Source organism: Mustela erminea, chromosome 1 (genome assembly GCF_009829155.1).
Source record: "Mustela erminea isolate mMusErm1 chromosome 1, mMusErm1.Pri, whole genome shotgun sequence".
Classification (NCBI taxonomy): Eukaryota; Metazoa; Chordata; class Mammalia; order Carnivora; family Mustelidae; genus Mustela; species Mustela erminea.
The window spans coordinates 173079103-173103504 of NC_045614.1; the positions used below are offsets into that span (position 1 = coordinate 173079103).

A 24402-nucleotide genomic window follows, 5' to 3' on the forward strand; every position below is an offset into this window, starting at 1 on the left:
CTTGTAAAATTGGGAGAGATTTTCTTGGGAAGAAATAAGTAATTTTCTTGGATCTTTAGAAACAATTATAGATTATACTGAAGGCAGCTGCAGTAATGTCAAACTCTTGGACACTTGAGATGAGCCATTTCTTGGGCAGATTCCATTTTCTCAAAGTATCTGCTTAATCACAAATCCAAGAACTCTCTTGGATCTAAGTTTCTTTGCCAACAGAGTGATTATGAAAGGTGTATAGAGATCTAGGCTCACCCAAAAGTAGATTCAGTAGGATATAGTGGATGCTATCGTATGCAATCCGGATACTACTACGCTTCTACAGCCACAGCACTCCTTACTCCAGGTTAGAGAAGTGTTGGTTACTAATAGTTCTTAGCTAAATCTTTCTCTGGAAATTGTCCTAACCTAGAGGAATCCACCTCATCCAAGTTTGCTCTCTTCCCTGGGGCAGCCTGTATCCAATAACTGGTTATCAAAGAAGGTGCAAAGGTTCAACCTCATTGCCTCCATTTAATACTACTTTTAAGGGTCATTCCCAGCTCCAGAACTTCCTAGAGGACTGGCTGAGGCTTTTGCTGAAAGACTACATTGCAGTTCAACTTGTCTCTGTGTCCTAATACTGCTTTCCCTTCCTCAATAGGTGTTATTTCCAAGAGCACTTCACCAAAAAATATCCTGCATACAACTCTTCATCTCAGTGTTTCTCTCGGAGGGAATGTATCTTCTGACAGTTGACTATGTCAGGAGTGGTTCTAAGAAGTAGAGTGTAAAGTGAATTGGATATTCTGCTGGCCAACTGGTAATGATGCCATCATAGTTGGTAAGTAGAGTACTCATAGACCTCAACAGGTTGTAGAGGTATATTCTTAAAACATTGACTAATGGTGAACTGAAATGGGGTGCTAGTGAAAGGAAATTCCCCATTAGGAGAATATCTTAGGTATTTGGAAAGTTCTACGGATCATAATTTTAAGTACTGTGGAATCAGACAGCCTTTGCTCAGTTTTAAGTAAAGACATTAAAATGCTAAGGGTAATAAATAATTTGTTAAATATGAGCTCTGAAAGCCAAAGGGCATTCTTTAATAGTACAAAAAGAGACTCTCAATCTCTGCAGCTGGAAGGGAAGGAAAGAATTTTACAAGAGTAGTAGAGCTCCAAAGAAAGTTGACTTTAACTGTATCAAATTTGATATGCCATGATCAGGAGCCTATTGAAAACATATGGAATCCTGGGTCTAGGGGTCTTGCCATCTGGGTCAATTTATCAAAAAATCTTGAATTCTTAGATCCTCTAGCTCTCTCTAAGCCCATAGAAGTGGTCCAGAATCCCTACTAAAGGCTAGGGCTTCCTCCTTCTGCTTTGTAAGACAATATACATTCCTTTCAGGATCTATCTCCACCTCCTCTCCTGACCATCAGACAAATATCTAGGATAAATTTACTGTATAACCCAGACAGGAAAGTGCTAGATGGCTAGATGTGCTAAACAAGATTTCTTTCTATCTATCTATCCAACTCAAAGATTCAGTAAGACCTGGTTAATATATAGTAGCAGGGACCAAGAGAGTTTTTACAAGATTTCTTCTTGAGGTTCTGGATCAGAAGTGCAGAACATAAAGTTGGATAAATGAGATTTTATTTGCCATTCTTCTGGAATACAGGATTTAACTCCCTGACAAGACTTTAGAAGAAAAAAATTGTTAGCATACTTCTAGGATGATCCTTGGGAACTTAGAAAAAAAAACAAATGCCTATTCTAAATGAAGTGTAAATTTTTGACCTATTCTAACTAACAGCTGAGATAGGGCTCAATAGGCAGAAGTGTACACCTAGAAAACTACCAGCTGACAGTGAGAAGTTTGTAAGGGAGCTACAGAGACATGCTGTTTACCAAAGGAACAAGGATTGCTTTGGTGAGAGGGACATCCATGTCACTGGAAAGCTCAGTGATGTCTTTCCACTTCAGCTAAGAATGATAGGAGAAGTGCTATTACTGAACTAGAACAGGAAAGATAGAAGCTGGGTGCATAGTCGTCAGAAACAAGTTGTGCATAGTTACTGTAATGAGAGGCAAGACTGGAATGGCAACTCAGGGCCTGACCTTCAGAGCTATGAAATGACTAACAAGGCACAATATTACTAGGAGAAAGATATAAATGAACAACCAAAAATGATATTGATTAATTTATGCAACCAAAAGAAATTAAAAATCTATGATTAGGAGGCTAGGAGGACCAGTCCTATGTGGACAATATGGCAATCCCTTGCCCAGTTTCCAGACCTAAGTCAAGTCTCAGGCTCTTGAACCTACTGACTAAAGGAGATGCTGAGTCCACAGAAGGAATGACTCTATAACTCCATGGTAAATGTATATGGTAATAGTTCCCTCAATTCTTTCCCCAAAGGAACCTATCACCATTTATTCAGTTAATGATACACTGAGGAAAAAAGAATATCCAGACATTTTAAGGGCTCTTGGATATAGGGTGTGAATTGACATTGATACCCAGATATCTGAAACAAAACATATAATTGGTAATTGGTACACTCCCACACTTGTTCCTTGGCCTGTGGAATAAATGCTATGATAGTAAGGGAGGATAAGTGGAAATCATTGAATTTGCCTATCTTATACCTAGTCAAAATGGTAAAAACAAACAAACAAACAAAAAAAAAAACCAACACTGCATTCAGAAAGAATGACAGAGATTAAGACCTAAAAGGGGCAGAGATGGTTGTTCCTATCATTTAATTTACCAGACTTGTCCCCATGAACATTTTAGATCCTGTTGGATAGTGGTACACTATTGCAAACTCAAGAAAACTGTAGCCCCAATTGCAGTTTCTATGCAGGTGTGCTAGAGCAGATTAGCATAGACTCAGGTATATGGTTTGTAGCCATTGATACGACAAATGTGTTATTTTCCACCATTGTCCAAAAAGTATACTAAGACCAGTTTGCATTCATATGAAATAGAAAAAAATGAAATACATTTGGTCTTGATTCAAGCTATGTTAACTTTCCAATTCTCTCTTAAAATATAGCTCCAAGAAACCTAAACTATTTGGATACTCTGTAGGTCACCACATTAGTTTCCCATACTGAGGACTCATATAAATTGGAACAAATAATTAAGAAGTTGTGAATAAGTTGGAGGCTTTGATAAGATGTATGTATGTGCTCCTTGATAAGATATGAGTTATTTAAAAAATAAATTACTGGGGCACCTGGGTGGCTCAGTTGACTGAGTCTCTGACTCTTGATTTTGGCTCAGGTCATGATCTCAGGGTTGTAAGAGCAAGCCTGCATTGGGCTCCACACTGAGTCTAGATCCTGCTTAAACTCCTAAAATTGTCTCTCCCCCTCTCTTTCTGCCCCTCTCCCCACTTGCTCTCTCTCTCCCGAAAGACAAACAAACAACTTTTATTATTTATTTTAAAATATTTTGATGAAAATAATAATCTATCATTTTATTTACTTCCCTGCCACAAGGAATTCTGTGCTTACCACTCTATACATATTATACTTTCAATCTTACAACAAATCTATTATTGTTTTGATTTTACTAGTGATGAAGCTGAAGCTTTACATATTTACATACTTGGTCAAATTTGTACACTGGCAAGAAGATTCAGAACCAGAACTCAGGTCTGTTTGACATCAAAACTCATGCTGAGACACAAATGGTTTCCCAAACCTGCTGTTCAGAGTTGATTTTCTGGTCCTCATCACTTCTTTTTTCTTTTTGTCTTGTCACTAAACAGGAAATAACTACTTATTTTAGCCAGATGGCAGCCAAATCACACCTCTTTGAGAAAGAAAAAGAAACTGACTGCCTTTACTTTAAATGACACATAAATCACAATGTTTAAATCACCCTTTCAACATAGTGCCAGGAAAAAATACAGGAGAAAAGATTGAATTTTTCAGAAGTACTCACAAATCGCTTAGTATGAACAGAATTTTCCTCAAAAATGGAAAGGATATATCAGACTGTTAGGTGTCTTGCTTCAGACTGATGGTTGAAAGGCAACACCTTCTCAGGAAAGGTGCACTTGTGGAGTCTTTTCTTTTTTTTTTTTAAGATTTTCTCTATTCACTTGACAGAGAGAGAGATCACAAGTAGGCAGGGAGGCAGGCAGAGAGAGAGGAGAAAGCAGGCCCTCCACGGAGCAGAGAGCCCAATGCGGGGCTCGATTCCAGGACCCTGGGATCATGAGCCGAGCTGAAGGCAGAGGCTTTAACCCACTGAGCCACCCAGGTGCCACAACCTTGTGGAGTCTTAACGAGGTGTTTCAAGAAGTCAAGATACTAAATTGAATTGGGAAACTGGCCAAAACAGCATTTTCCCAGGACATTAACATTTATTCTATTTGTCATCATGAATATATATTTATTACATAAATGCACGTACAATGCATGCTTTCTAATAATGATGATTATCTACTCCCAGATAGCATTCTAATTTGTTCTTGGAGTTTTTTCCTCTGAATTTGTTGGATTCATCTTTAGCCTGAACTACTGTCCTACTGGAGAACACAGAGCATATCTTTATAGCCTGGATTTTCATCAAAGAAGTCAGTCAAAATCAAACCAAAAATAAAAATTTGATTTTAATTTAGGGCTTAAACACAAAACAATATTTTTCGTTGGCTGTTATCACTGTTATAGTGACAGAAACCAGAAAGGGAAAGATGAAGATCGATTATTAACTCTGCTTCTCAGAAATAAAAATACAGGCAATATACCAGAGGCTTCTATTTATTGTCTAAGAAGTAAGTGGAAAAATACAAATGAAATAACTTTTGTTATTTGAGTTTTATAAAATTTATAACTTATTTCTGCCAAAAGTCTACTTAAAGTGAATTTATTCTTATAGAGACCAGATTTTCACATTTCATAGTGAACAAAAGTTTTGTGGAACTTTATATTGAAAGCTAGAACTAAAAATTATAAAAATATATTTATTAAACCAATTACTGTAATTAGGTTATTATAGCAAACATTCTTTAATTATGTACTAAGAATGGGAAGAAATAAAGTATAAATCAAATTCTCTTTTTTTGTGGAGAAATCAGACAGAAGCATTTGTATAATGCTATAACATCTTTTATTTTACATTTGACATTTTATAGAACATAAAGCGTCATTTTTACAAAGATATATGGAAACTTTATCAATTTTTCCCAATGGTCTTTTACAGTTTGTTATTCAAAACCATTCTCTTTTAAAGTGTTTATTCTGACATTATCACTGTCATTGTTTCCTTCTTTCAGGTCATTATTTCTCAATAGCTATGCCTGTGATTCCCCAGTACACTTTTTTATATTTATAAAATTGGATAATCATCCATACACGGATAGAGTTTCAAAGAAAGGGAAAAGGATTATTCATGCAATTGCTAAACAGAAAAAGATGTGTTGAGTGGAGGGGTGTCTGGGTGGCTCAGATGGTTAAGCATCTGACTTTGGCTCAGGTTGTGATCTCCAGGTCCTGGGATAGAGCCCCATGTTGGGCTCTCAGCCAAGTGAGGAGCCTGCGTCTTCCTTTCCCACTGCCTCTGCCCCTGCTTGTGCTCTCTGTCTCTCTGTTCCCTCTCTCAAATGAATAAATTTTTTAAAATCTTTAAAAAAAATATTTTGAATGGAAACTAATATTTAAATTAAAATTTTTTGTACTTTGACTTTTACTTTCTTAAACAATAACATGCCTGCAGAGACTTAGTGAATAAGAATTCATAAAACAGAGCAGGGGTTTAAACAAAGGGCTATGGAATGATTCTGTTCAGTCTGCCATAACAAAATACCACAGGCTGGGTTGTTTAAACGAGAAGTTTATTTTCTTATGGCCCTATAAGCTGAAAGTCCAAGATCAGGATGCTCTTAGGATTGGTTTCTGGGGAGGCCTCTCTTCCTGGCTTGTAGATGGACTCTTCTTATTGTGTTCTCATATGGCATTTCCTCTCTGTAATGAGAGAGCTAGAGTTAGAGCTAGAAATAGAGCTAGAGCTAGAGATGATAGAGATATACCTAGTGTCTTTCTCTTTTCTTATAAGAATTTAAATCCTAACAGATTAGGGCCTTCCCTTATGACCTTATTTAACCTTAATTATGTGTATAACCTTAATTATCTCCAAATATAGCCATATTAAGAATTAGGGCCTCAATATATGGATTTAAGGGGACAAAATTCAGTCCCTAGCAACGTGTGCTCAATTATAGCTCCATTACTTTCTTCTTGTTTCATCTTGGATAGATTATAATAATCACTTAGCCTTAATTTGATAATCTCTATAATGTGGAAAACTACTCAATTCATAGGATTTTGAAATAGATCAAAGAAGCAGTGAATTTTAAGGATTCAGCACAGTACCTGGCATAGGATAAGTACACAATAAACACTTGTTGTTATTTTGGATTCCTGATGATACCCCAGTACTAATTTAATCTGAAAAATGAAAAGAGATTGTATTCATTCCTTCATGACACTAAGATATGGTGAACCTAGAAGAGATCAGGGAAGATGGTGGAATAGGAGGATGCTGAGCTCATCTTGTCCGAAAAATTACTGAAGCAACTTCTATGCAACAAACTCTGAAAATTAGCGGGGGACTGGCTGAACACATCTTTCAAAAGCTAGGCATAAAGAGAAGGCCACATAGAAAAAGATATAGGGGTGGACATGCAGTCAGGAACCAACCCCTGGTGCAACTAACCACAAGTGGGAGGGACACCACGAACATGGAGGAGCAAGGATATCAGATTCCACAGCAGGCACTCCTGGCCTTGGAGACCTGTATAGGAATACAAGTCCCCATAACTTCTGGCTATGAAAGTCAGTGGGGCTTAATTTCAGGAAAGCCAGAGGGCTATAGGAAACCAAGTCTTTACCCATAAAAGGCCAGTACACTAAATGACTCAACCTGATGTACAGCACAGAAGCAATAGTTGAAAAACTCCTGAGGTATACATGAAGAAAATTTCTTCACCAATTTTAAGATGTTTGTCAGAGAGGTATTTCTTTGAAAAGAGAAATAAAATTAATAAACCTTTAGCCAGATTGATAAACAAAAAAGAAAGAAAACTCAAATATATCATAAATGAAAGGGAAATAACAATGATACCACAAAAATAAAAAGGATTATCTGAGAATACTATGAAAAATTACATGCTAACAAATCGGGCAACCTAGAAGAAATGGGTAAATTCCTAGAAACACACAATCTTCCAAAACTAAACTAAAGGAAATAGAAAATTTGAGCAGACTTATTAACTACTACCAAAATTGGATCAGTAATCAAAACCTCCCAACAAACAAAAGCCAGGACCAGATGGCATCACAGGTGAGTTCTATCAAACATTTAAAGAAGAGTTAATACCTATTCTTCTCAGTCTATTCCAAAAAATAGAAGAGTAAGTACCCTACCAAATTTATTCAATGAGGGCAGAATTACCCTGGAATTAAAGACACTCCAAAAAAGAAAACTACAGGCCAGTATTCTGAAGAATAGATGTAAGAGTCTTCAACAAAATATTAGGAAACCAAATTCAACAGTACCTTAAAAGCGTTATTCACTACAATCAAGTGGTATTTAATTCCGGGATGCAAGGATGGTTGAGTATTTGCAAATCAACCAGTGTGATACATCACATTAACAAGAGGAAGAATAAAAACCATATGATCATCTCAAAAGATGCAGAAAAGGCATTTGCCAATATTCAACATCCATTCATAATAAAAATCTCAACAAAGTGGATTTAGAGGGAACATCCTTCAGCCTAAAAATAGCCATATATATATATATATATATATATATATATATATATATATAAAAAAATAACTTAATACTGGTGAAAATTCAAAGGCTTTTCTCTAAGATCAGGAACAAGACAAGGTGGTTCACTCTCACCACTTTTATTCAACATAGTACTGGAAATCCTAGCTGCAGCAATCAGATGAGAAAAAGAAAAGGCATCCAAGTTGGTAAAGAAGAAATAGAGGGGTCCCTATTTGCAGAGGACATAATGCCATTTACAGAAAACCCTAAAGACTCTACCAGAAACATTTTAGAATAAATTATTTTGTTAATGTTTTGGGATATGAAATTAATACACAGAAATCTGTTGTATTTCTATGCACTAGTAACAAAGTAGCAGAAAGGGAAATTAGAAAACAACCCCATGTATAATTACTCCAAACAATAAAATACCTAGAAGTAAATATAACTAAGGAGGTGAAAGATCTGTACTTTGAAAAATATAAGGTATAATTGAAAGAGATTAAAGATGATGCAGACAAATGGAGAGATATACCATGCTCATCAATTGGAAGAATTAATGTTATTAAAAAGTTCACACTACCCTAAGCAATCTACAGATTTAATACAATCACTATCAAAACACCAACAGTGTTTTTCACATACCTAGAACAAGTAATCCTAAAATTTGTATGGAACCACAAAGACCCAAATAACCAAAGCAATGAAGAAAGAACAAAGTTGGAGGTATCACAATCCCATATTTCAAAGTATACTGCAATAAAAGCTGCAGTAACGAATTTAATATTTTATTGTGGATAGACAACAAAAGCCCCTAAATAAATACCCAACCTGTCTTTGAAGTCATTTCATCTTTAGACTTGTTTTAAATTTTTCCATAATTATTGAAATTAGTGTGTTTTCTTAAAGATTTTACTTATTTATTTGAGAATGAGAAAGAGCAAACATTAGTGGGGGGAGGGTAGAGGGAGAAGCAGACTCCCTGCTGAGCAGGGAGCCTGACACAGGCCTCCATTCCAGGACTCCAAGATTGCAACCTGACAGTTAACTGACTGAGCCACCCAGGTGCCCCCAAATCGGTGTCTTTTAGTGGGATTTCTCTCTCATTTGTTCATTTTGCTCATCACTGCTACTCTGTGATTTCTAAATTAAAAAAAAAAAAATTCTAGTTATTCTACCAGGTTGCTCTCTTAGTTTTCCTCTTCTTTCTTTCTTTTCCAAAATTATTGAAATCAAAGACGAAAAAGACACAGTGCTCATCAAGTCCCTCTTCTTCCAGGGTGGAATCGTCTTCTTTAATAGAGCAATTTTTCCACTTAGCTGAAAATGATTCAAGTGATGGGGTTTCCACCACTTCCTGTGAATGACTATTCCACAGACTGACAGATCCCATTACATGGTCATTTTCCTCCTCATGCTCTGCCTACATTTTTCTTTGCTCAATTTAATCCTGTTTCTCTTAGTTATACCTCCTTGGATAACTTAAAGAAATTCCTCTCCCCTTCTTGCTCCATATTTCCCTCAAATATTTGCAGATGGTTATTATTTCTCCTTAGTCATTATTTGGCCCAACCATTTGAATTAGGTCTTTCATCTTTTCCTGTTATCCAGTGCCTCTAGCTATTTCAATAGGTAGGTATTTGTGCTCAGAACTTGCCATTTAAAAAAAATGTTCTAAATCTTTGGGAATGGGAACATCCAAATCTCCATATGAGACTTTTCTCTTAGAAACTTCGAAGTGATATACACACACAATGCAGGACAGAAATAATTCAGGGCCTCTTGTACCTGTAGCTTCAGTTGTAATATTAAGTGATGGTGCTTCTTCTTGGTTCAAAAGCTTCTATTTCAAGTCTTATCTCTTTCTTGAAACCTCATTCACAGCATTTGGCACTGTTATAAAGAGGACTGATACTTCACTGTCTGAAGGAAAGGAATTCTTCTGCCTCAGAATTTTTAAAAACATCCCCCAAAGAGGCACCAGTCTCCTGAAAGAGGAATACATTCTTCCAAAAAATAAAATTTTAATTAAAAAAATTTTTTCCCTCAAAAATTCTTTGCCAACCTACTTTACTCTCCCCATAAATAGGTCCTCAGATCTCCAGGTTCATTTGTGGCAGTGGTTCTTACTAACCAGTGCTAGAAATACCATTGGAACATGATGTTTTAAGAAACATATCCTCTCTCTCCCTTTCTCATATTTATTGCATTTCTCCTTTGGTCAATGACTAGTGCCAGACAATGTAATTTCTGTTCCCTTTTCATTCATTTTTGTTGCTATTCCTGATATTTTACAGTGCCAATTGAAGCTATGAGGGTGAGTTGTTAACAATATTTGCTTTGTTCTCTGACGTTAGAAATGATGAAACATAAGGCAGATGTGTTAACTTGAAATGTCTTCAGTATAGATTTGTTAGGATCATAGAGGAAAACCAAATAATAGTGTAGAACTACATGGGCTTTGGAGCCAGATGGCCATTTATCTCTGTATTGTTATAAAATCTAAAGCAAGTAACTTCTTGTGGTTTTTTTTCCAAATATTTTTCTCTCTCTCTCTGACTTGGTAAGTATGACTAGTGACTGTTTCTTATTTTAAATAACTTATTTGTAATAGTTATCGCTATAGAGTGTATCAAAAATTAATAATGTTCCCACTCACTATATTTGTTTGGCTAATTCTGCCCATCATCCTCACAGAAACCAGACCTGTAGGATGGTTGTATTTTCAAAATAAACCCGTCTTCCAACTCCCGAGTTTGCTGAAGTAGTATTTTGCTTCCATGTTAATGCATTTTTCCCTGACAAAATGTCAGTTTTATGGCATAGTTCTTGCTTATTACATATAATTTTCAATTATATTAAATGAATTATTCAGATTTTACTATGACTATTACCATTTATTGCTCACAATTGTCTTCTTTAAACACTTGTTCTATCTAGAGTTCACACATAATTTTCTTGGTTAGAGTGCTTTCTCAGGTAATTGCTGCAGTGATCGAATACATGGAGAGAAAGGGTGTGTAATATTTGTATTCTTATGAGATGAAAATAAAGGGTATCTTGGAGAAAGACAAGAATATTTATGATATTTATGAATATAAGAATATTTATATATGATACATATCATATATATGAATATAAGAATATTTATGATAATATTTATGATAAATAAATATAAGTATTATATTATGTAAATATATAAAATATAAATAATATAAGTATTAATAAATTTATAGCTCTTTTTAAAATTTTTCATTGTTTTAGAGGGGAAACCTGATGCTAGATGGGTAGCTTCCCCAAAGTGCATGATCCAGAAGAAAGTAAGGTGGAAGCTGCAATGTCTTTTATGACCTACATGAGGGGTAGATACCAGGGGCAGACTCAGTGGAAGCCAACTTGGATGGTGGCTAGCACAGTAGTTTATTTTTTCATTTAATTAAGAGTTTTCTAAGATAATTATAGATTGAAATTCAATGACTATACAGAAAGATCAATGCACACTTTGCCACATTTCCTCCAATGGTACATTTTGCAAAACGGTAGTATAATATTACAAGCAGCATATTACCATTAATAAAATCCAATTCAGCTTTCTCAGTTTTACTCCTACTCATTTGTGTATGTATATATATGCTTGTTTTTGTGTATTAAGTTCTATACAATTAAGTTATGAGTGTTAATTCATATATTCAACACCTTATTTAAGATTCTAAAGAGTTTAATACCACAAGAATCCTGTGGCTTTTTTATAAGCATCTTTCTTCCCTCTTGCACTAGCTCTCTTCTCCAACCCTAAACCTGGTAATCACCAATCCATCCTCATTTCTACAGGTAAGTGGTAAAACAAATGGTAGTATAAACATACCACAAAATACTGCTCAGAAATATAACAGGAAAGGACAATTGATATAAATAATAACTTGGATGACTCTTCAAGGAATTATGCTTACTGAAAAAAAAAAAAAAACCGCGGTTCCTTCAGTCACGTTCCCTCTTTCTTTGTCTTCCTTCTTTTCTTCCTCTTCCTTCCTTTCCCTCTTTCCTTTTTTCTCTTTTCTTTCTCTACCTCCTTTCCTTCCACCCTTCCTTCCTTCCTTCCCTCTTCTGTTTGAAGAACTTCCTTTAGCTAATCTTTAAAAGTAGGTTTTCCTTCCTTCCTTTCTTCTTTCTTTCCTTCTTTCATTCTCTGTTCTGTTTGAAGAACTTCCTTTAGCTAATCTTAAAAAGTAGGTTTCCTAGTGAAATTTTTTTTTAGTTTCTTTTCACTTGAGAATGTTTTTTATTTTCTTTTAATTCCTGAACAATTCCACAGATACAGAATTGATGATTGATGCTTATTTTCTCCTAGTACTTGAAAAATATTATGCCACATATTTATGGTCTTTGGGATTTTCAATGAAAAATTCTTTGACTATTCTATAGATAATGTGTAGTTTCTATCTGGTGGCTTCCAGGATATTTTCTTACTATTAATTTTCAAAAGTTTATGATATGTCTTAGTGTGGATTGCATGGACTTTATACTGTTTGGGGGCATTGCTCAGCTTCTTGGATCTGTAGGTGTATGACTTCCACCAAATGTGGAAAATTTTCAGACACTATTTCTTCCTTCCTTTCTTTTTTTTTTTTTTAAGGATTTATTTACTTGAGAGAGGGAAAGATAGAGAGAGAGAGTGAGGGGAGGGGCAGAGGGAGAGAATTCAAAAACGACTCCCCCCTTGAGCACTGAGCCTGATTCAAGGCTTGATCTCACCACCCTGAGATGATGACCTGAGTCAAAACCAAAAGTCAGACAGATATTCGATTGACTGAGCCATCCAGGCACCCCCCAGACCTTATTTCTTCAAATACTCTTTCATTCACATTTTCTTTTCCTTCTTATTTTGGAATACCAAATGATATCCATGTTGATTTTTGTTATTATCCCCCCCACTCCCGGATCCCTGAACCTCTGTTAATTTCTTTTGGTCTATTTTCTTTCTATTGTTCAGATTAGATAAAGAACCTGTCAATCTACTGTTTTATCTTTAAATTCACTGATCATATCCTCTGTCATCATCACTCTACTATTGAATCCATTCAGTGAGTTTTTATTTGTTATTGCATTTCAGCTTCACAATTTTCACTTGATTTTTTAAATAATTTCTATTTCTTAACTAATATTTGAAACTATTGTTTCACTTGTTGCAAGAGAGTTTATAACTGGTTGCTGGAGCATTTTAATGAAATTTCTTTATAATCTTTGTCAGATAAATCCCAACATTAGATTCATCTTTGTTTTTTGGTATTAGTTGATCATCTTTTTTCATTCAAGTTTTGATTTTCTGAGTCTTAATATGGTGGATGATTTTCTATTATATTGTTAACATTTTTGTCTGTTGTTAGGGGACACTGGATCTTATTTAAATCTTTTACTTTCCAAGCAGTACCTGTTCAGATTTATCACATGAGGTTTGGCCTACTTTACGGACTGTCTCCAATGGTAGTTTTATTTTTAGAGGCTTTTGGTTTTAGTTTAGTCTGTTTGGTTTACCTGGTGATCTGGGGGTACCTGTTGTTCCTACTAGTGTTGCCTTAGGGAGAGAAGGGGGGTCCTATGGTGAGCTGCTGAACATCTTTCAGTGAGGAAGGTCTGATACCTCCTGGTTGTCTGATATCTCTGTCCAGAGATAGGAGATTCTCAGGTGTCTGAGGCAATGAGCTTTCCAAACTCAGCTGTCTCTTTTACCAATTTCATTTCATATCTACTGTGTGGAAAGCAGACTCAGGCTCTTCAAGGAGAGAGAATACTTCCACAGACTACTTATTTTAGCTTGGGTTCCCGGTCCTTACCTAAGGAGTCTCACTCCCCTGATGTTGTCAGGGAGATTTCTGTTCAATCTGTGGAAAGGAAGAGCTTGTCTCAGCTGCCTTCTTTTGCTAGATTAGGTATCTGAAAATATTTGTTTTGGGTGACTTTCCTGTGTTGGATGGAAGTATGCAAGACTTCCTGCCATTGTGCAGTTCTACCAGTTCCTTGCCCTCCAAGCCAGCTCATCATCCTCTCTTTATCTTTTATAATTCTCTTTTCTTGATGCCTTATACCATTTCCAAGGTTTACAGTTGTACTTGCCAGAAAGAAGCAGGGAAAAATGGCTTTACCTCATCTATAAGTGTACCTTTTAAATCCTCACTCTAGGTAAATTTTCTTGTATTCATTTATTCCTTCATTTGTTCTTTGAGGACCCACTATGGGTTTAGCACCATTGAAGATATTGGCAATGATAAAAAAGTACAAGATTTATGTCCCCATATAGTTTACATTCTAATATTTCTATGATTACCACCTTTATCACATATATTTTTTTCTTCTTCATATATCTTGTGTTTTCATTTATTATTTTCCTTTCTTAGTACTTTTTGATTTATTTTTCTAATTATAAAACCTAATCAGTGGTAGCCTCTTTATTTTCAATTTCTCTAATTTTTAAGTTTATTTGTTTTTGTTCCAAAAACTCTTCACATGTATGTGCTATAATTTATATTCTTAATAAGATTAAGATTTTGCTTCGAGTTTTCTTCTTTTTCTGCCATTAATTATACTTCCATTCTTTCTTGATGCCACCATCTTCCCAGAAGTCATCAGGTTTCCTTAAATAGCTCCATTACCTGCTTTTATCAATAGGTATAAGTGAGAGAGTAAATGATCCTATAAGGAGTTTTTCTCCAGGTAATTGGTGATAATAATTTTGGCAAATTAAAATTTATCTGTTAATAAATTTCAGAAGAAGCCTTTTTCTATTTAGGTGAAAGTAGAAATGGCTTGCAATTTCTTTCTGTGGCAGTGACATTAAGGAAATATCTTCCTTTTCCCAGAGCTGCATGTAGCAAGCCAAATTTTTCCCCATACAATAGATTTACTTTAATGGCTAGCCAGATATCCTATGTGATTCCCATCCCACAGTACATAGAATTAGTGGAGGTTTTATTTTTGTTTTAAGCAAGCTCAATGCCCAACACAGTTATTGAACTTAACAACCTGGGGTCAAGAGTTGCATGCTCTACTAACTGAGCCAGCCAGGCGCATCTTGGTGTTTTGTTTTTGCAGAGACACAAACCTCTTTCTAAGACACTGGAGTCTCAGTTACACCCCACACATACACCTCATTTATGAGGTTATAAGGTCTGAGATATGTCTGTATTCTTCTCAGCCAAGATCATCTTGGTGTTTATATCTTTCCACAGGGAATTGTCAGGAGGTTTCCCATTTAGCTAATTGCCTTGCCAATTGGTGGAAAGAGACATGAAAGAACTGAAAAATCTGTAGATGATGGCTGAATTCACATTGGAGTGTACAGAGAATTACTAGAAAGAAAAAAAATGAATATTACAATAAGCATGAGGAAATGAAGTGTGAATGCTTATACAGACATGGCTTAGAGCATTTATGTTTAAAGCATGGAAGGAAGAGAGTTGGCAAATGACTCAATAAGCATGGGGGTTACTGAAAATGAAAAGAGGCGGGAAAAGAGATCTAAAGCTTTACCTTGAATTGTGATTAGAAACTCCTGTCACTCTGGAATTTTCTTGAGAGACAATAATATATATTTAATCTTTAAAAATAATGTATAAATGTTGTATTAAAGTTTCTCTGAGATAACACTTTGTCAAGATAAGACCACCCATGTAGATTAGAAAAGAGGCCATACAGTAAAGGGTAAAAGTCATGGATTTTGGAGGCAAATAGTACTTGTTTAAAAACCTAACTTGATCAATTATTTGCTGGATAAATAGGAGCATATTTATCCTCTCCAGGCCAATTTTTTTATCCGTTAAGTGAGGATAGTACTATTTAGGATAGGATAAGATTTATCTTACAATAAATCCTGAGGTCCTAAATATAACCTTAAAAAGGCTTCCATATTATGGCCACTGCTTACAACCTCTTATTTGAACACATCAGGTCAAGGAAACCAGGACTCATTTTAGTTCCTTGAATATACTACAGTCTTTCTTTTGGTTGTGACCTTCCCAAAGGCTATTTCCATTGCTTATAAATTACTTCTCTTGTCTCTATCCCCATGCCTCACTCTCTTCATCTTAAACCTCATTTTTCAGCTTAAACTTCATTTTTTTCTGTTTTCCTGTCCCTTAGCCTAATTCTCATTTTGTTCTCCCAGAGTTCCATTTCTTTATTATAGAGTTCAGAACATTTTATGACTATATACTTGTTTTTTGTTTAGGTTTTATATTTCCCACTGATTAGGGATTAAGTCTTGATATTATAGCTTCAATATTTGGCAGAGTATTCATCACATAGTAAGTACTTAATAAATATTTGTTAAATGTATAAATTAATGAGCAATTGAATAAAGTAAGTGTCCAGTGAATAGTATTATTAGAGGACCCTCTCAACTACATAATTTATTTATAAGTGTATTAGTGTAAAGATGACTGTAAAAAAGAAAAGAAAATGCTAGAGTTCCCTTAATCTTCATATACCCTTTGTTGCAGACTTTCAATTCCACAAAGTAAAATAAAAGCACAACATTTTTCTCATTTAACACAGATAATAACCTACATATCATGTAGGAAGTGAGCAGCCCTTCTGCTAAAATTTATTCCATGTGTCATATCAACAGTAAGTCAGACACCAATATTTTCTAATAGACTTAAAAGAAAACCCAGCAGTTACTTCTAAACACCATGAAATTGATAATGTGGAGAAAAAAGCACTACTTGTCATACTTGAAATCCCAGGAGTCAGTCAGATATGTTGCTACCATATAATTTTTCCTTCACAATCTTTCCTGTCTACTGAGCCCACACATATGAAAGAAAATAATTCCCTTTTCTAAGAGTGCACAAAATAACCATAGAAAATTCTGCTGTTTCCCACAAACCAAAACTAAGGTAGCTAAGTCACATTTATCAGACTACTCGGTAAGTTGCCAGGAGTCAAAGTACTTTCCAACTACTTAGCTCAAAGGGCAAGTTTAAGAGCCCACCAGATTCTCTTGGGATATAGGAAAAATAATAGATGAAGACAATTCCTGTCAAGGTTACTTTTGTTTCAGCTCATCACTCTTACTGCCGAATTAGCAAAGAGATTGAACAGCTCCTTAGAAATCTAGTGTGAAGAGCATTATTCTTTCAAGACCATTAATCTTTGAATAATGTTCTGGCCGTAAAGATGGATCTGGACATGCAAGACAAATTAAAATTAAGAGACTGTTGCTTAAATAAAAAGAACAAGAGCCTGGATATATTGTGAATTGGAAAGTATCTTATGCGAGCAAGGTACTTCATCTTTCTTGCAGACAGGGGTATTGGGAAAGGCTTCTAAATTGGGTGATAAGAACCCATGAACTACAGATTCCATGTAACCAGGCTCTGACATTCAGATGATGCAAAAGCTCATTTCAGTAAAACTATTTAAATCTCAGACTTACAAGTGTCTTTTGTAATTGTTGTTTGCTTTCTGTCTTTTCCACTGTCTTGTAGGTTCTGTGAGGTCATAGGACTATCCATTTGCCACTGTAGCCTTACAGCCTTTTCAGGCCCATGTGTAATGTGAAACTCTAGTGTTCTCATTTTGTCTTTGGCAGGCCAACCAGAAGTCCAGGCACTAGTGTTCGTTTCACTCTCTCATTTAGAAATTATTTTTTGCAGTTCACAGTGGTTACAAAAGAAAGCTTTAAATCTTTCCATTAAGTTAAAACACTGACTATCCCTCCAAATAAAGGACATACGATGTCCTTTAGTGGAGATGCAAACCATGTCTCTGTACTGTTTCCAGTATCTTATACTGAAGGGATCACATCCACGCTTTTTAATTTTTTTTATTTTTAAAGATTTTATTTATTTATTTGACAGAGAGAGACACAGAGAAAGAGGGGAACATAAGCGGGGAGTAGGGGAGGGAGAAGCAGGCTTCCTGCTGAGCAGGGAGCCTGATGCTGGCCTGGCCTCGATCCCAGGACCCTGGGATCATGACCTGAGCCCAAGGCAGATGCTTAATGACTGAGCCACCCAAGTGCCCGACAATCAGGCTTTTTAAAAGAACTGAATTTGATTTATGAAATATTCTTCTTTGGACTCTCTCTTTAGATTTTAAAATTAATAGAGGTGAAATAGCATGTTTTTCAGATAATGTCAGATGCTGGAGACAATATGGAAATATAGTAGGAACCATCCTGTACAAGTAGATTACATGTAGACCATTCTAGTGAACAGAATACAGTTAAAAAAAAGTATAGCTTCACCTCATAGCCCATAAATTTCACATTTAGATATTTACCCCAGAAAAAAAATCTCACATAAGTCTAGAGAGGAATGGCACTGTTACTGACATTGAAGTATTACAGCAAAACTTGGTGTCTGCCACTGGTCATGTGGTTTAGTACACACTAGGGAATATATGCAATGAGAAAAGAAATACTTGATGTTTACAGAGAAATAGGAATAGATTTATTAAAAATTAAAATTGAATATATGTATGATATTCAAGATATCATGCATTTGCTTGAGTGCATGTATAGACAATAATATATGTGTGTACACACATGCACACACACACACACACACACACACACTACATCATCCACATGTGCAGGAATTCTGATAATTTCTCAAAATTCTCACCCTCCTAAAGACAGATATTAAGAGTCAGAAGCCTTTGTGGAAACCATAGGCATCTAAAGGAGGTGGTGAAGAAGGTAGCTCAGAAAAGTCCATAACTAAAAGTTGCTTAAAATCTATTTTCTAGGGCGCCTGGGTGGCTCAGTGGGTTAAGCCGCTGCCTTCGGCTCAGGTCATGATCTCAGGGTCCTGGGATCGAGTCCCGCATCGGGTTCTCTGCTCAGCAGGGAGCCTGTTTCCTCCTCTCTCTCTCTCTCTGCCTACTTGTGATCTCTCTCTGTCAAATAAATAAATAAAATCTTTAAAATAAAAAAAAAAAAAAATCTATTTTCTAAACTTGGCTTAGTCATTTCCTCTTTCTTAAACTCCATAGGTCTCTATTTTCTCATCTACAAAAAGAGCATATTAAAACTTATTGCATGGGTAGATATAAATGAGACAACATACTTATAAAGACCTTAACATATGGTTTGGCACATAATGGGCTTTTAAATAATATGAATTTTATTTCTTCCTTTTCTTTCCAACTCTCCTTCTTCCTTTTTTTGTGTGTTTTATTTTCCTATTTTTTAAAGATTTTATTTATTTGTTAGATTGAGAGAGACAGAGAGAGAGGGAGCACAAGCAGGAGGGAACAGAAGGCAGAAGCAGAGGCAGACTTCCTCCTGAGCAGGAAGCCCGATGAGGGACTCGATCCCAGGATCATGACCTGAGCCTGAAGCAGTAACCGACTGAGCCACCCACATGTCCCTTATTTTCCTATTTAACATAAAAAGCTGACCTATGATGTTTTCAAATTGGAATACTAATGATCAACTTTTGAATACTCCCATATTGTCACTATGCTTCATATATAGTATTTCATAAATGAGATATAATATCCTGAGAATCTTGCAATTTGATACCAATATTATTTATTTCTAGTTAAGAAGACTGAGGCTCAGAAATCTTAAGAAATTTAGCTAGAATATAAACATTATCTAGAAGAATTCAACAGTACTTCTCATCCTTACAGAGAAGCTGAAGTGTTTGAGCATGTAATTCTTTTGAGGTATAATCCTCAATCTTCAGCTACTCTGTGTATGGCCAAAAGAGTGGTATTAAATGGATAGAGTGCAATATTGAATTTTTTTCCTGCTCTTGAATGGTACAAAAGTGGCCACAAACTGAAAAAGACATGGGATGAGAGAGAAAGGGAAGAAAGGAACTCACCTTTGTAGAATTTTGTAAAATGTAGACTCAATCATGAGAAATTTATGAGGCAGTTTTGAATATATTTGTACTTCTTTCATGGGTTTAGACTGTATAATCTCTGAGAATAATTGCTCTTGGAAGTCATGCTAACACATCTCAACATCTACTCATTGACCAATTACAGGAGGGAATGGATTTTTCTGAAACCCATATTGGTGGACAGATCTCAAAAAGAACTGCTAAAAGGATTCCTGCTTTATCTGAGCTGAGATGCAGAACCTCTTTCAGCAAGTCTCTCTTCCTCAATTTCATTCTTTGGAAACTGGAGTGTGACAGTCATTACTGTCTAGTGGAATCTCTCAAATGATTGCTTTAGAGCTACAGTCTCAAACCTGGTTACACATTGTAATCACCAGGGAGCTTTAAAAAATCCCAATGTTTAAGTTCCACCTTACAAAGATTCTCACTCAGGGGTCTGAATATCGGAATTTTAGAAACTCTCCAGATAATTCTAATGTACTGACCAATTTGAGGACCATTGCCTTAAGCCTGTTGTGCCTATAGAGCTTTTAGTCTAATGGAACTATGGAAAAAGAGAAAGTATATGGTAATAAACTGCATCTTGCTCAACATGATTCTCTCCAGGTGAGAATAAGCAATAAATAGCCTTTTAAGTGGAGGATGCCCAACAATTCTGGTTAGTGACCTGCAGCAGAAAGAGGGACAAAGGTCCTAGATCAGAGGTAGAAGCAATTTTGAGATGCATAGAGACTGAGGAGCAGTATTCAAGAAAAAATAAGTCCGGAGCCACTTTCAAATAAGTAAAACTAAAATTTCTGTTTTTTTCAATACATATTACATAGAAGCTGAGGTTATAGGGCAAAATCAGAATTCATCTTAAAATCTGGGCTCATTCCACTGTACTACAGACTTTTTCCATTACTCATGTTCTAAATGTCAGATATATATGTTTCAAGCCCAATGGTCAAGCAGATATATTCACTTCCTTGTACTCTCTGGTGTTTTTACTGCCTCTGAGTTCATTTCACACTCTTCTTTAATGCCTTCCATCTCCATTCCATTCCTCAAGGTCTAAATCAAGCCCAATATTCCTCTGAGGTCTTTCCCCAAATATCCTAGGCTATATAGCTCCCTCTCATTCTAGAAAACATGTTATACTTCCATTTGGCATCACATAGACAATTGTTGCTTAATGTCTGTATGTGTGTAAATTCTATTTTTATAATTATATTTTAAGTTTCATGTATATAGATGCCACATTTTACTTGTTTTGTGGTTCATATATTCCCTGACACAGTGCCAGGCACATTGTGCATGCTCCTGAAATATATGATCAAGTGATGGATTATAAATATTAATAATCCTCAATGTTTTCAAGGAAAGAAAAATTAAAAAAAAGATAAATGAGACAGCTTCCAAGAAAGAAATATGATAAATAATTATCATGTTAAACTTGATAAATGGATCTTTTTAATGGGAGAGGCATCCCTCCAGTACACCTGCACTCAAGAAATGTGTAATCAAATTATAAGCACAAGACACCCGCCACCAATTTAACATTTAGACATGACATCATTTTTTCCTATGATTCAGTAGGATTATTTGACCATTCAACAATCCAAGACTGTTTATTCCAGAGTTGTTTTTTTAACTTTGTTTAACCATCTCCTTGACTTTCTTTAAAATATGTAACTTTGATACATTCTCTTCTTTACTGGAAATTCTAACTCTAAATATCCCATTGCAAATCTGGAGTTTGAAAGAGAACTTCTGGGGCATTGAGATAAATTTTCCCTCCTTTCCGGGAGCCAAGTTTCTTCCTCCATATTTTCCCAAATGCCACAGCCAATAATGACCTGAATACCTCAATGAATTCCAAGGAAAAATGCCACTTGGTTTGACTGACCTCATTGTTGGGACTGTCTTGCAAAAGGGCTACTTGAACATTTGTTTTTCTCCTTTTGAGAAAATTCTACGATTAGACCATTTAAAATAATGTATTACTACCCCCACATCTTTTTAAGCTATAATTTCAAAAGTTTTGTTTTTGGTTTTGTTTTGTTTTGTTTTTTTGGTATGGTTTGTGTGTGTATGTGTGTGTGTTTAAGGGTTTAAGTGTGTAGTACTATTTCCCTATGTTTCATTGGTCCCTTTCTTTTTATTTAGGTGAACTGAGAAAAGTGGCTTCATTAAGACAATGAAAGGCATTGTGGATTAAAGATTCATACCTATTCTATGAATGATCAATGAAAGGTTGGCTACAGTTCACTTATGGGGGATTTGAGGTGTTGATTACAGAACATTGGTCATCAATTCTGGTGTTTATCCAAATGACCCATGGACCTCTTTCAAAAATCTCTGTGTCTGGCCATTCTCCTGAGATGAACTTAAGAAAAGCCTGCACAATTTTGTCTTTTTAAGAAAACAGATGAGTTCAATAAACTGTGACCATTGTTTTTAACTAACTCAGATCTCTGTACCCCTTTTGCTGAAAATAAACTACATGTTATAAGAGAACATGTAGTTATAACTCTACTTAGAATTAAGAGTGCTCATTGTTTTTAGTGTTCTATTAGATAATACAGAAAAATAAGGCCCTCAGAGTAAAGAATGAGGTAAGAAGATCATGGTATAATATTCTCATAAAATTTCAAATTCTGACTACACATACAAACATATAGACATCTCCAACAGAAGAACAGCTATTCAATTTCCCATTGTTCTTCCTCCACTAATAGAATTCAGTTGTCAGTTGTGAGCAAAACTACTCTGTGTACCCCATTGTAAGAGAAACTAGATCTGTTTATGGTCCAAAATGATAATCACTTGTATCAGCAGCCTGGAAAATTTTGAGTATCATTTGTTTAATTATTTAATATCTTATTTAATAGGGCAAAAAAGGGAGAAAAAACCATTTGTTTCTTTTCTTTGATGTCCTAAAACCTGTGTTCAATGAGATTAAAAGATTGATAGTAAGATATAGCTAACCCAAAGAGGGGCTACAACAGTATCTTACAGTAGCGGTCCAATATTTATCTGAAACATGAAATGGTCACCGCAATGAGTCTAGGTACTGTCTGCCACCATAAAAACTAGTTCCCATTATTAACTATATTCCTTATGCTGTACATTATATCTTTGTATCTTATTTATTTTCTAACTGGAAGATTTTACCTCTTAATCACCCTCACCTATTTTGCTCATCCACCACCCACACCCCTCTGGCAACCACTAGTTTGTTCTATCTATGAATCTGTTTCCATTTTGTTTTGTTTGTTCATTTTTTAAAAATTTTTTTTTAGATTTCACATATAAGTGAAATATATAGTTTTTGTCTCCCTATATGACTTGTTTCACTTAGCATGATATTAAGTTCATCCATGTTGTTGCAAATGGCAAGATTCATTCTTTCTTATGGCTGAGTAATATTCCATTGTGTATATATACCACATCTTTATCCATTTATCTATTGAGGTACATTTAGCGTGTTTCTATATCTTGGATATTATAAATAATGCTACATTCAACATAGGAATACATGTCTTTTCAAATTAGCTTTTCATTTTCTTCAGATAAATACCTAGAATTGGAATTTCTGGATTGTATGGTAGTTCTACTTTTAATTTTTTGAGAAACCTCCATATTCTTTCGCATGGTGACTATACAAGTTTACATTCCTACCAACTGTGCATGAGGGTTCCCTTTTCTCCACATCCTCACCATTTATTATTTCTTGTCTTTTTGATACTTGTCATTCTGACAGGTCTGAGGTGATATTAGATTGAGGTTTAGATTTGCATTTCCATGATAATTGGTGATATTGCACATCTTTTCATTTATGTGTTGGCCATTGGATGTCTTCTTTGGAAAAATGTCTATTCAGATCCACTACCTATTTTTTTTAAATATTTTATTTATTTATTTGACAGAGAGAGATCACAAGTAGACAGAGAGGCAGGCAGAGAGAGAAAGGGAAGCTGACTCCCCAACAAGCAGAGAGCCTCATGTGGGACGTGATCCCAGGACCCTGAGATCATGACCTGAGCCGAAGGCAAAGGCTTAACCCACTGAGCCACCCAGGTGCCCTCCACTACCTATTTTTTTAAAAAAGATTTTACTTATTTATTAGAGAGAGAGAGAGAGAGAGAGAGAAATCACGAGCAGCAGGGAGGGGCAGAGGGAGATTGAGAAGCAGACCTCCCACTGAGCAGGGAACCTGACATAGGACTCAATCCCAGGACCCTGAGATCATGATCTGAGCAGAAGGCAGATGCTTAATTGAGCCACCCAGGCATCCCCCCTTGCCCATTTATTAATCAGAGCTTTTTTATATTGAATTTAATGAGTTCTTCATATATTTTATATGTTAAACCCTTTATTGGATATATCACTTGTGAATATCTTCTCTCATTCAGTTGGCTCTGTTTTCATTTTATTGATGGTTTTCTTCACTGTGCAAAAACCATACAGTTTGACGTAGTCCCATTTACTTTTACTTTTGTTGTCCTTGCCTGAGAGACAGATCCAAAAAATACTGCTAAGGCTGATGACAAAGATCTTACTGTTCATGTTTTCTTCTAAAAGTAAGTCTTTAATCCATTTTGAGTTTATTTTTGTATATGGTGTAAGACAGTAATCCAGTTTGTATGTAGCTGTCCAGTCTCTCAACACCATTTATTAAAGGCACTATTTTTCCCTATTATATATTCTTGCCTCCTTTGTTGTCAGTTAATTGATTATATAAGCATGGGTTTATTTCTGAGATCTCTGTTCTGTTCTATTGATCTATGTG

At 35.5% G+C, this 24402-nt stretch overlaps 2 long non-coding RNA genes across 2 annotated transcripts in view; one reads left to right on the forward strand and one right to left on the reverse strand.

Annotated features, from left to right (window-relative positions):
- The window catches only part of LOC116595163, a 50540-nt gene that overhangs the window by 8584 nt on the left and 17554 nt on the right, over positions 1-24402 (reverse strand). The gene's annotated exons all lie outside the window — the stretch shown is intronic.
- On the forward strand, positions 412-22011 carry LOC116595156. The gene is made up of 3 exons (XR_004287544.1): positions 412-817; positions 11554-11607; positions 21777-22011. It is a non-coding gene; the product is annotated as an uncharacterized LOC116595156 (long non-coding RNA).